The sequence below is a fragment of the Pollicipes pollicipes genome, unplaced genomic scaffold, assembly GCF_011947565.3.
Source record: "Pollicipes pollicipes isolate AB1234 unplaced genomic scaffold, Ppol_2.1 Scaffold_1600;HRSCAF=1878_pilon_pilon_pilon, whole genome shotgun sequence".
NCBI lineage: Eukaryota > Metazoa > Arthropoda > Thecostraca > Pollicipedomorpha > Pollicipedidae > Pollicipes > Pollicipes pollicipes.
In genome coordinates this window covers 18,437,114-18,450,107 of record NW_023595962.1, presented here as the reverse complement: position 1 = coordinate 18,450,107, position 12,994 = coordinate 18,437,114, and positions in this window count along the sequence as shown.

Here is a 12,994-nt window from a genome sequence, read left to right as displayed (position 1 = left end):
AGCATTCGGAAGCTCTAGAATAGGCTTATGCTTCTGCCTGCAAGGTGGCGCAGGCAGGGGGCACAGGAGACACGTGCCTTCTTGGAGGTTCTGAGGGGCCTTTCGAGCCCCTTGGGACCTACGATTAAGTGGCTGCTTTGGGGACCCAACGGCCCATAAAGCCGGCCAGAGGTCGTATTCAGACCTGAATACGACCCGCAGGGCCAGACACCCCCAATGACACCCCAGGCACCCCAATGACACCCCAGACACCCCAGCCAAAGGGCCCTGCGCGCAAATATAGGGCACCTGAGTCGATAACAGCCTATAATTCGGCCAGACACCATCAGTAACGCAGAGTCTGCTCCGTGGCGGCGTGGACCTGTGGACCCATTTCTCAAGCATGGACAAAACCGAAGCCAGCGATTTACATTGGTCAGGGCTCCACAGCGGCTAAAGGGGGCCCTGTGCTGGCTAAGGACCCCAGGTCGGCCGTAGGCAGTTTTCGCGGAGGCCCGAAAAGCCTGCAGGACCCACCGGGTCCGATGATCAAGGGCTGGATTGGAGGGTGAGGAGCACGAAGGGTGGTCGCAATCTTATTCAGGGGCCCGACCTGCAGGGATGGACCTTTGAATGGCAGTCAGAGGGCCCTTTGCACCGATCAGGGGCACCCTGAGCCAATATGACTCTATATGTTGGCCAGACACTACCAGTACCGCACAGTCGGCTCCGTGTCGGTATAGGCCTGAGGGCCCACTTCCTGATCAGCTATATAGCCGGGGCCAGCGATTTACACCAGTCGGGGCCTCTGTATCTGTCAGGGGCCCACAGCGTCTAGAAGGGGATGCTGCGCTTGAGGGGGGCCCAAAGCGACCAAGGACAGTGGTCGATGAGGCTCAAAGAGGAGCACGGGCGTCCCAACGGAACCGACTATCAAAGGCCCAGGTTGGAGAGGAAAGTGGCCGAAGGATTGCTTGTAGGTCACACAAAGAATGGCGGGCCGTAGGGTCGTGACCTACAGTATCAATTAGAGGTCCTCTTTTACCGTTTGAGGACCCCTGAGACAATGCGTGTGTCTAGCTCAGCCAAAGACCGCGAACACTGAATAGTTAGCTCCGTCAGTCCGAATCCCAGGGGCCCATTTTCTGAACAGGAGCAAGACCGGGGCCACGATCTGTACTGGTCTGGGTCCCTGAAACAGTGATTGGGGCAATCTTTTCGGTCCCCACAATGCATAACAAGGGGTTATGTCTGGCCCCTAGTCTGTCAAGAGCTTTGAAGATGTCCAAAGAGGGGCCGGAGGACCACTCGGTGCCAAAGATCAAGGACCCCATTGGACTTGGACCTGGCACCCCACCCGTAGTGCCATGACCTAAAACGTCAAATCAGAGGGTTTTTATTAGGTCTCTCTTATTAGGTTTTTTGTCCCTATTACCTAGGTCCTTGACACGGAGTCCAACAATCACCTCTGTGTCTGTCTGAGCCCTGAAGACCCATTCCCCCGGCGGGAACGAGACCGGGGCCCGCGATTTACAATGTTCGAGATCCCTGACCAAACGAAGCTCTTCTGTGTCGGTCAGGAGCCACAGTACCGTCCAAGGGTCGTGTGGCGGTAAGTGGCCCGAGTCGGGCAGGAGCGAGGGAGGCCTGAAAAGGACCGAAGGGACTCTTGATACCAATGATTAAAGGCCCGATTCGAAGGGTAAACGGCCCGAAGAGCTGGCTGTAGGTCACATTAAGGATCTCGTGATGTCGAATGTCAGGTATAGCTCCCTTTGCATCGATTGGGGACCGCTGAAAGAGAGCATTCCTCTGTTTCGGCCAGAGATCGCCGACATCGAACAATCGGCTCCGTGTCGGTTTGAGCTCTGGGGACCTCTTTCCCAAGCAGGGACACGCTTGGGCCCGTAATTTACATTGTTCGGGGCCCTCACAACAATACGGGGCTCCTGTACCGTTCAGGGGTTCACAGTGCCGAACAAGGTCAAGGTATTCTGTGTCAACAAGGGGCATCGAGTCGGTCAGAGAAAGATGTGCTCAACAGGGACAGGGGCGAGACCCCGAATGGCAGATGCCTCTTGCGTTGGTTGGGGCTCTCCGACAATGGAAGGAAGAATGCCAGCTTATGACGACTGCTCACACTGGGAAATGGAAGGATCCTTCGCCAGTCAGGGCCCCGGTGCCGAACGGTGCACCCTCGAACCCAACTCCGGCATGCGCCCGTTAAGCGGAAATGGGGTCTGTGTGCCAATTATTGGACCATCTGCGGTGGTCAGTAACGCTGTTGCGTCAGTGGGGCGTTCCTACGTCGATTCGGGGTCGGATACGGTCTGCACGGGTCAGAAGGCCTCCCACGTCAGGGAGGGGATCAATGCGATATGACGTATCCCTCTAAGGGCCTCCGAATCGGCCAGGGGATCCAGCACCGTGTCGCCAGGATGGCCGCCGAAAGACACCCGGCGGTAGGACAGAGTAACCCCTCAGGCCTTAACCGAGGAAAAAAACTTCCCCTAGTATTCCAATCAATGGCCGGAAAAATAAACGATCTTAGTAGTGTTGAAAAGAGTGGGTCGAAATCAGTTAAAAGACAAACGAAACCATCCCATGTTTGCCAAAACCGTCCGTCCTTTTGCAGAATCGACGAGTGAAATAAGTTATCAAAGGTTTGAGCCTGCACGTCCGCAGCTTGGAACCAAGGGCAGTGATGGCCTGGGTTGCAGTTTCCATAAAACCGAAAGGCCTTGGTCACTGCAAATAACGCGGCGGCGGGTGCCGTGCGCGCGAGTGACCATCGTGGAGTGATGCTTCGAAATGTCTTAGAAAGTTAATTCGCACCGTTCAAAGGTTAGGCAGGGCATGTCTAACAACTTTGAGATTAGCCATCTGAACAGGTTAACAGCTGCAGCAACACGTCTTTAGTCTTTCCGTTCTACCACCAGATTCACGTACCACTTTGTGATGCTGTAAAGGCCAGTTCGTCCAATCCATCAATCTAAAAATCGCACAGGTGAAATATGCGCCCAGCTGATTCTGAATGCTTGGTTTAAATTCCTGAAGCGTTGAAAAACACTTCTGTTCAATTTGTCACCATTTTTGTTCACCCGTTGGCCACCGTTAAATATTAGCTACGGTACCGACACTGCGTGGCCTATGGAGGCTGGAGCGCCTGGCGTCAGGGTTTTTTTGCTGAGATTTGCGAGCACGCATGCTCAAAACTATTTTATGTGACATGCATCACTTATCAATTCTGACTGACTGTTGAACATTTCCAGACAAACATTTGTTGACACAAACTGGCCACCAAAGGGTAGCCAATTTCGATCTACATTCGCGGGTCCCTAAAATGTCTATACGGACGAGGAAAAGATTCTGACAAGGCTTCTGAGTTGATAAAGTCAGCAAAGGTCAGTAAGTCATTAAACCACCGGATCATTGTAAAACAAAGAGTGCCGGCGATTTATTTCATGCAGTCGTCCAGCGCATGATTTCTTCACTTGACTGATCATGAAATTCAGAGCCAGAATTGATCTCGAGGTAGTTTCTGGATTATATTCCTGTGATAGACGGTGAAAATAAAAAAATATCAGAAGCATGTTTCCGTTAAAAATGGGCCATATTCGGTAATTTTTAGTTGGGGGAAGGGATTCTACTATCAGGGAGCATTTGTTAACCTTGTGCCCTCCTTGCCAAGGCTCTAGCTGCTCGCTTGTATTGAAATATAATAGCCCATCGGCTTGTGGCGGGGCCTTCGTAAAGTTTTTGCCCCTCCCCCTCCCAAATTTGGATACGTCACCCTTGCTCAGACCGCCTCGGACTACCTCACTGTCTCAGACCACTTGGGCTGCCTCGCTGTGTCAAACCACCTGAGGCAGCCTCAGGTGGTTTGACTCGCTGTCTCTGGACCACTTTGTCACCTCCGGAATCTTCGCTTAGCATTATTTTGCGCGTTTCATTATTTTAACGTGCCCTGACCCAAAAAAGGCTCTGAGCATGTTGGTCACTCATTCTCCCAGTCTGGACTCCCGCTCCAGATCAATTCATTCAACCTCACTAAAGTGTTGAAGCACTGACCTTGAAACAGCCATGCTGCGGCCTCGCAGACGCTGACGCCACCTGTTATCATCAACGGCGGCTAAACTTCATGCTTTCTCCGCCAGGCAGAGTGGCCTTGCAACGACGACGAAGAGTGTGACTTCCTGGAGGACATGGCCGAAAATGCGCCCGACGGCTGGGAGGATACTGTAGAAGCCACGTGCCACACCGAGCAAGCACGCTGCGTGTTCCCGGCGGTCGTCATCAGCGATTCAGGTTCGTGGAGCACAGAAGTGCTCTCGTGCTTGGCAGGTGAGTGGAGCACAGCAGTGATGTGATGCGACGGGCCTGGATCGTGAATGCCAACCCGCATGAGTTGTGACTTGTTGGGGTAAGACCAGTGTTTCACTGGCTTTGGTCTGGCAGTGTTCGTTTCGGCGGTAGGCTACTTGCACTCTCGCCTGTCGCCTTGCTTCACGGCCATGCTCGGCGAAAGTGTTAACCAAGCCGATGTTTTTGCTGGAGAGATGTCTCGGCTCTCGCTGTCATGTGCTCCCCGTTTGGTCGCTTAACATCCACTGTCTGTCTGTCACAGTCCTCAAAGGACCTCCGTAATCTTTGCTTGGGTCTAGCCTTATGTCGAGGATGCCTCGTAGCCTTAGAATGTCTTCTGGACGGGTCCCCCATCGCCTGCCTGCCTGTCTGCCGCAGGGGCCTCCAGAATCGAGATGTGGAGGAGCGCCGGACACTTCGTGTTCTCGAGCCAAGACTTCAGTAACCCGCCCACCATCCCTGCCGACGAGTACAACGCGGGATCCGACCAGCCGGCGGAGGAGTGGAAATACGACTGTAGCTCCCACGACAGCAGGAGCTCTGTCATGACCGGTGCGTCGCCGGCCGGTCGGCCGGCGGATACGGTCGAAAATCGCCAGCCTTCGCTTGCGTCGTCAGCCGATATTAGGGCTTTTCGTACTCGAGTGCAGCTTGCTGCCGCATCGCCGGCCGGGCAGCCGGCGGATATGGTCGAAAATCGCCAGCCCTCGCCTGCGTCGTCAGCTGATATTAGAGCTTATGATACTTTAGGCGTTATGATATAATAGGTGTTATGATACATTAGGCGTTATTATATAGTAGGAGTTGCGTTACCAAAGAGGTTACAAAAAATTAACGATTGCGATACGTAAGGCATTATAGAACATTAGCGTCAAGATACGCTAGGTGTTCTCATACATTAGGTATCGTGATATGTTGGGATTTACAGTGCATTGCGAGTTGTGAGACATTTGGCGATTTGGCACACCAGGTCTTACGATACATTTGGTGTAATGCCGCATTAAGGGTTTTGCTTTACTAGAGGTTATGAACATTAGGCTTTCTGACACGTTAGGATTTGAGAATTTTAGGCGTTTCATTAGGGGCTATGATACACTAGAGATTGGAGCACATTAGTGGCTGTGATACATCAGGTGTGCCGAACATGAGGTGTTGTGAAATGTAAGTGGCTACGAACGTTAGGTGTTGCAATAATCCTCCAAGCGGACCGACCACAGCGAAACATCGGAGTACTGATGTATTCTGCCCGCCGTTCACACACGCCTCTCGAGCTGCTCATCCACTCATAGTGTTCTGACCTGTCGGGACTGCTCGAGTGACAGTGCTGTGACCTGTCGGGACTGCTCGAGTGACAGTGCTCTGACCTGTCGGGACTGCTCGACTGGCAGTGCTCTGACCTGTCGGGGATGCTCGAGTGACAGTGCTCTGACCTGTCGGGATTGCTCGAGTGACAGTGCTCTGACCTGTCGGGACTGCTCGAGTGACAGTGTACTGACCTGTCGGGATTGCTCGAGTGACAGTGCTCTGACCTGTCTGGGATGCTCGAGTGACAGTGCTCTGACCTGTCGGGACTGCTCGAGCGGCAGTGTTCTGACCTGTCGGGATTGCTCGAGCGGCAGTGTGCTGGTCCGTCAGGGATGCTCGAGTGACAGTGCTCTGACCTGTCGGGACTGCTCGAGCGGCAGTGCTCTGACCTGTCGGGATTGCTCGAGTGACAGTGCTCTGACCTGTCGGGACTGCTCGAGCGGCAGTGCTCTGACCTGTCGGGATTGCTCGAGTGACAGTGCTCTGACCCGTCGGGACTGCTCGAGTGACAGTGCTCTGACCTGTCGGGATTGCTCGACTGACAGCGTTCTGGTCCGTTAGAAGTGCTCGAGTGAGAGTGCTCTGACTCGTCGGGAATGCTCGACTGACAGTGTCCTGGTCCGTCAGGAATGCTCGGCATTGCCCGAGATGACGCTGCCGGAAGGAACATTCCGCAGGACATGGACCTGATTCTCTGCACCCGCTTTCTCACCACCTATCTCCAGGTTGACCCTACCGACGGTCATGTACTGGACATATCTACCGCGAACGAGGTAAGCTCACAGTCACGCACGGGTTCGGTCTACCCAGGGGTGCTCATATAAATGGAGCATGAGCTGGAAAGGGGGGATGATCCCTGAAAATGACGAGCACGTATCGTATATCAGCAGGAACTGCGAAGCACAGTGGACGTAAGACTTCAACAAATGATAGATACCTTTACAGACCCAAGTAATGAACAAAGTATACTAAGACATCACAGCCGGCTAAAATTGTCTTTGGTGCCTTGAATCTGTCTTTTGGTGTGTGTGTCTGTTAGCAGGACTTTGGTGTGGCCAAAGTAATGGCAAGAGGTAGTAGGTTTGGAGTGATTCGGGGAGACATAATTCAAGCGCTTATTGGCCAGTTATGGTCCTGACCATGGCCACAATGGTCTTCACCTGCTGTGAAGTGCCTTCTACGCAGGGGGTGGACTGGGAAAGCAAAACTGAACAGACAATGTTCAATAGTTGAGATGAGCTTGTGCGTGATGTTGTTAGCGGCATGAGCCCTCTTGTGTGTCCAGTGCTGTGTTGTGCGAGCCCTCATACGTGTTTGGCAGTGCGTTGTGCGACCCTTCGTACGTGTTCAGTGCTGTGTTGTGCGAAATTGATCGAATCTGGAATTGATTCAAAGCACTCTTGCATGATTTTGGCCACCATAAATTTTGGAAGGTCATACAATACCACTGAACTTAAATGAGTACCGGTGAACCTTTGCTTAGGGCAGGTATCGAAGCTGACAGTAGCTGTATGAGAAAATCTGGGAGCACTTTGGACACCCATCTAGAATTTCACCTTGTTCGACCTTATTTAGCCCGGAGGTCATGACCTAGGAGTCTCAAATGTTGACACAAGTGATTTCACGCACAGGGCAACACACCCTGTGAATTTGATGTCCCTAGCTCTGGCAGTGTCTGAGGTCCCAGGGGGTCAAATCGGCCCCCACCCAAGGAAAAGGTATTCAGCCAGCCACCAGGGCGCGTGCGAAAAACATCCATTTTTACATGGTTGGCGCTTGCTGATATGAAATACGGGTTCAGCATACCATGCTTAGATGGCTGATAGGAATATCCGGATGCTCGTCTCAGTATAGTCTCCACTTCTGTAGTTCTGAGCTGACTCTTCTTTAACTCAAGACGCGCTGTCCCTATAGTTGATAAAGCCACTGTTAATTTGGTAGCGCTTGCTATGGCACGATTATGAGACCTGATCTATCTGCCGGAGGAGTTGGGGAGTTGGCCGTTACTCGGAAAGTAAACCCGCAGCAAGTGAGCAGATCCGCAGCTGAGGCAAACTATACCTGATGAATAGCAGAGAAAGTTTCCTGATCAAACCGCGTGTGTTTGTGCGACAAGCACCACTTGCTTTAGGCTGCTGTCCTCCACTGCCGGCATTTCAAGCCATATAACCCAGTACCTGCGCTTCTCCCCGCGCCGACTACCGCTGCGAGTCAGCTGATAGCGAGCCAGCTGACTGGCCTAGTGAGGGACCATCGTAACCGGACCGGACTGGCCGGGTAAGGAGCCATCTTAACCGGGCCGCGCTGGCCTGGCGAGGGACCAACGTAACCGGGCCGGACTGGCCGGGTAAGGAGAGGTCTGAACCAGGCCGGGCTGGCCTGGCGAGGGACCAGCGTAACCGGACCGGACTGGCCGGGTAAGGAGAGGTCTGAACCGGGCCGGGCTGGCCTGGTGAGGGACCAGCGTAACCGGGCCGACTACGGTGGACAGGCTGGCTTCCAGTGCAACACCGGCTACGTGTTGACCGGCGTGTACGACACGGTCCGGGACTTCCAAGAGCCGAAGAAGGCTAAGTGTTCCCGGCTGGTGCAGGGCACGGTGCAGAACACGTGCACGCCCACGACACGCCACGGCTCCTCCAACCCGGACATCTACTGGTGAGAGCTCCGCCCATCTTTGGCGGGGTCCGCATATGGAGCGGCGGCAGCTGACGGCTCCGAGGCCCAAGCCTCCGCTGATAGGATTGTCTAAGCCAACCGCAGCTGTTCGGAAACTTGTGATGCCCCATCCTCTATCCAAGAGTGTTAGTCCCGATGTTCCCATTGTGGTGAGAGCCGCTCACCTCTCTCGCTTCTGATGGTGAGAGCTGCTCACCATCTCGCCTCTGATGGTGAGAACCTTTTACGACCTCGCCTCAAATGGCAAGAGCAACTCACCCTCTCACCTCTGATGTTGAAAACCTCTTACCATCCCGCCTCTGATGGTGATAGCTGCTCACCCACTCGCCTCGGATGGTGAAAGTCCTTTCCCATCCCCATCCGAGTTGAAGCCGCTCACGCTCCTCGAGTGAACCTACATCCGCCTCTGTGGTGATAGCTGTCACCACCTGAGTTGAAACCTCTACTCACCGCACGGACCGCTGTCCCATGTCGCATCGGATGGTGGATCTTTTCCATCCCCACCGATCCACGAAAGAGCGGCAGCTTGGAACAGTGTGAGCTCACTCGAGGCAGGCCAGGACTCTGGTCAGCGCAAAAACGACAGGGTGCTGGTGCGGGTTTTTAGGGGGGGGGGCAGTGTATTTTTACATATCCACCACTTCATTGGGACTCCCGCAAAGTTAAGATTACCACTAGAAGCACTAAAGTAATTTTTCCAGACTTTACAAAAAGTAATTATGTATACATCGCCTTCTTCCAGTAAGAAAACACCGTCTGTAATCAGGAAATAGGAACATTGCATCATTTACCTTCCAGAAGTAATTATTTCCGCCTAAGAACGACAGGGGTGAAGGACGTGCCCTGACACGTAGAGAGTTGATGGAAGTAGTATATTCCTCAATTTCATGACTCTAGGTCAACTAGAAGTGACCTAACTTGACCCGCCAAATCGATGATTTAGTTGTCACATCGGCATCCTGAGCGATGGTACATTTGATAAAGAAGCTAAACAACTGCCCCACTTTATTTTGTAAAGTCAGGTTAGGTTAGGGTAGGTTAGGTTAAGCTGGGTTAGGTTAGGTTAGGTTAGTTAAGGTTGGGTTGGGTTAGGCTAGGTTAGGCTATGCTATGTTACGTCACGTCGCGTCACGTCACGTCACGTCACGTCACGTCACGTCACGTCACATCACGTCACGTCACGTCACGTCACGTCACATCACGTCACATCACGTCACATCACGTCACATCACGTCACGTCACGTCACGTCACGTCACGTTACGTCACGTCACGTCACGTCACGTCGTGTCAATTGCGTGCTCCATTTGCTTGATTTCCCAGTGACATCACGGGTGATTTGAAAATGGTAGCCGTAGACGCACGTTTACATTACCCTCATGCTTAGTTCCGCCACGCGGTGGTGATGGCCACTTGCAACAGCGAAACAGGAGGAATTGTTGGCGGCGTTTTGGTGCGATTAGTTGTCAAGATCGCAGAGAAAACAGTATTTCATGACTATTTAGATATTGGGAGTATATTTCCCCTTTTATAAAAATAGTTAGCACCTAAAATTCGAAACTGACCGCATGGGAAAACATTTTACCATGACTTTGTTTCATCACTGTCGTGGCTATCATATCTACACGGTTAGGCGACAAAATGTTCCTTTTTGTATTATCATCGGTGTTTTCTGCCGTAAGAAGGTGCTTGCTGTACAGGACAATGTCTTGAAGCAGGGTAATCATACCCAGAAAATGACATCTTAAAACTGTTTGGGATCTTGCACATGTAGGTAATGGCTACCTGAAATAAAACTCCAAATAAGGATTCAGTTTGAAGAACATCCAACGCTGCTACTGATTCATTTAATAAACCGAAGTTGTCCAGCCTCCCCAACTATGTTGGCTATCGACGTTTTCCTTACGTGTAGTTGCATAACAAGACCGTTGCCAACGGCAAGGCCATTGCAGTTGCGCTAGACATCCCCAGAACAGCTATCGCCCATGACCTGCGCTACACATCCCCAGCAGAGCTATCGCCCACGACCTGCGCCACACATCCCCAGCACAGCTATCGCCCATGATCTGCGCTACACATGCCTAGCACAGTTATCGCCCATGACCTGCGCTACACATCCCCAGCAGAGCCATCGCCCACGATCTGCGTCCGCTGGCTCGTTTGAGTCCTCCGACAGACTCAAGCTGCGTCGTCAGCCGCGCCATCCGGCGAGCTAGGCCGCGACTACGCCACAGACGTCACTCGCGTCCTAGAACAATCTCCCAAAGTCTGCCGAGCCCACAGTTTGCTCGCGCCGCCGGCAGGAACGCCTGCGACCAGTCGGACGGCCCGGCGGTGGTGGTGGGTATGAAGCTGACTCAGATGACCGGCACCATCAGCCGCGAGTGGACGCTGCACTGCTGCCGCGTCTCCGGCCCCGCCATATCCGTCACCGTGCTCGAGTCGTAAACGTGACGGTGACGTGCCCTGACCTTGATACGGACATGGATGTGACGTCGTTGCGGCACAGTTACAGCACAGGAGCAGCGCAGATAGACTTAGCCGTACTTAGCTGCAGTGTCGTTCTCGTCATTGCCGTGTCGCCCTTCCTTTGGCATGCGTACTCATTTATAAGCAGGATTTGTTGATCACTCCATGCTGTTTACCAGCACGCCAAACACTCAGTTCATTTACCAAGCACTTACTGGTGCAGACCTCGTGCATTTGCATTTGTTTGTCTTTGTTTCCGCGATGACAGCTACACGACTACAAACGCTCACGCTCCGAAAATTTTGCCTCGGTGTCCGGATGAAGTTTGTGTTTTAAAGTTGGAGTCGAATTTCAAAGGAGTTATACATGTTTTGAGGACACCAATATCGCTTTGCTGATGTGATTTGAAATAGATAAAAATGCTTGCATTTCACTAAGCCGACGGCAATCTGAGCATGAATTTGCAGACGGCATGATGAATAATGTGAACTAACTGTCATGTTGAACGAGTCATGTGAATACAATAGGTGCAAACACAAAAACAGTGCGGTGACAACTGAGCAGGAATAACGTCTATCCTCCTTCATGTCATTAGCCGAAGAATTTTGGTGAGTTAAGCAAGGTCATGGATCCGACAACATAAGATACGTGCTAGCAATGCACTATTCCATATTTGTCTATATAGCATTTCCCATCAACCACAAACCGCACACTGACTGTACGTAAATCGGCCCATGCGTTTTTATTGTTTTTGAGACGCAGTAATTATCCATATTGTAGCAATGGAAGTGTTCCATCCCTCGAGCGTTTGAGCGCTCGAGGCGCTGACGCTCGAGGCGCTGACGCTCGAGGCGCTGACGCTCGAGGCGCTGACGGGCGCGACCGTGACATCTTAAACGTTGGATTATAAGATGGGGAATATATCCCTTTTTCTGATGTGTTTGACGGTGTTTTTGTGTTGCCATATGCACACAGTCTCACCAATGGCACGTGATTCAATGTACTTTTCCCTAGCCGCCGCTTTCTGGCTGTCTCGGGCACGCCGGCCGCAGTTAGCAATCGGCCGTCAAGCAGTGATGTGAACGAGGTCACCCCAGCTCATGGGCGATTCACGATGCTGACGGATGGCGCCCATGTAATGCCATTGTGTGCACATGGTCTCACGCCCGTGAACGAATGGAAGTATTTTAAATTTGGCACCTTATGTGTGCAAATCTCAGGATCGGATGACCCCAAGCAATGAGTGAGACCCTGTCGGAGAGTCTCACTCATTGCTTGAGGTCATCATTGAAGTCGCACTACCAGCTGATAGCTGTATTCGGGCACTATCGATTGCACACAGTCGCGCTCTTCACCCGTGACGAAGTGTGTTTTTCAATGGCAGCCATACTCTTGACATCTCGCAACTGGCCGACCTGCGGCAGCTGGCAATACGCCATCAAGGGTTCATTTGAACAAAAAAGTGTGTCGAATTATGAGCGACTTGCACTGTTGGCCGATACCGTTCCCACAACGGCATTTTGTGCACATGGTCGAGCCCGCCGCGCAGGAATGCAAATATTTGAAATTGGACTCTGTAACTTTGCAAATCACCGCTAGGGCCGTCCCTTCATCATGGAGCCAGGCCTGGCTGGAGGGGGGGGGGGGGGGGACGGGGTAGGTTGACCGAATGACATTGACTCGATAACCAATACAAGCGTGATGTCATGACACCTAAAAAGGGGGATGTTAGCCCGTAGCGTGAGGGCGAGCACGTGGCGTCGCGAGAAAAATGCCCTCACTCAATCGCGAAGAGTGTGACTGTGAGCATTCGACAGCACTACTTTGGGGGCTGTCACATGTCAACATGACAGACTTTTACGATTAGAGCATCCGTTGTACACGGTCGACACCTCGGCGGCATACCACATGGGGCCTGTGGTCCGACCCAAGCCGCGATATTGACAATTATGGCGCATCATTTAGCGCAGTTTTGGTCGTGCGCAGGTGGGTGCACCGACGTAGCACGATGCCATTCTGGAAGCACTGTCGGCCGCTTATGTGAATTGCTCATTAGACGACATGACCTGTCTTGCCCACATCATTTCTTGACGTCACTGGGCCGGCCGGTCCATCGCGTTCGTGGCGAAGTGAAAAGTGTTCATGATAACCATTACACAGTGGCCCAGGGTCGCTAATTTAAACGTGCGCGAAGAGCGC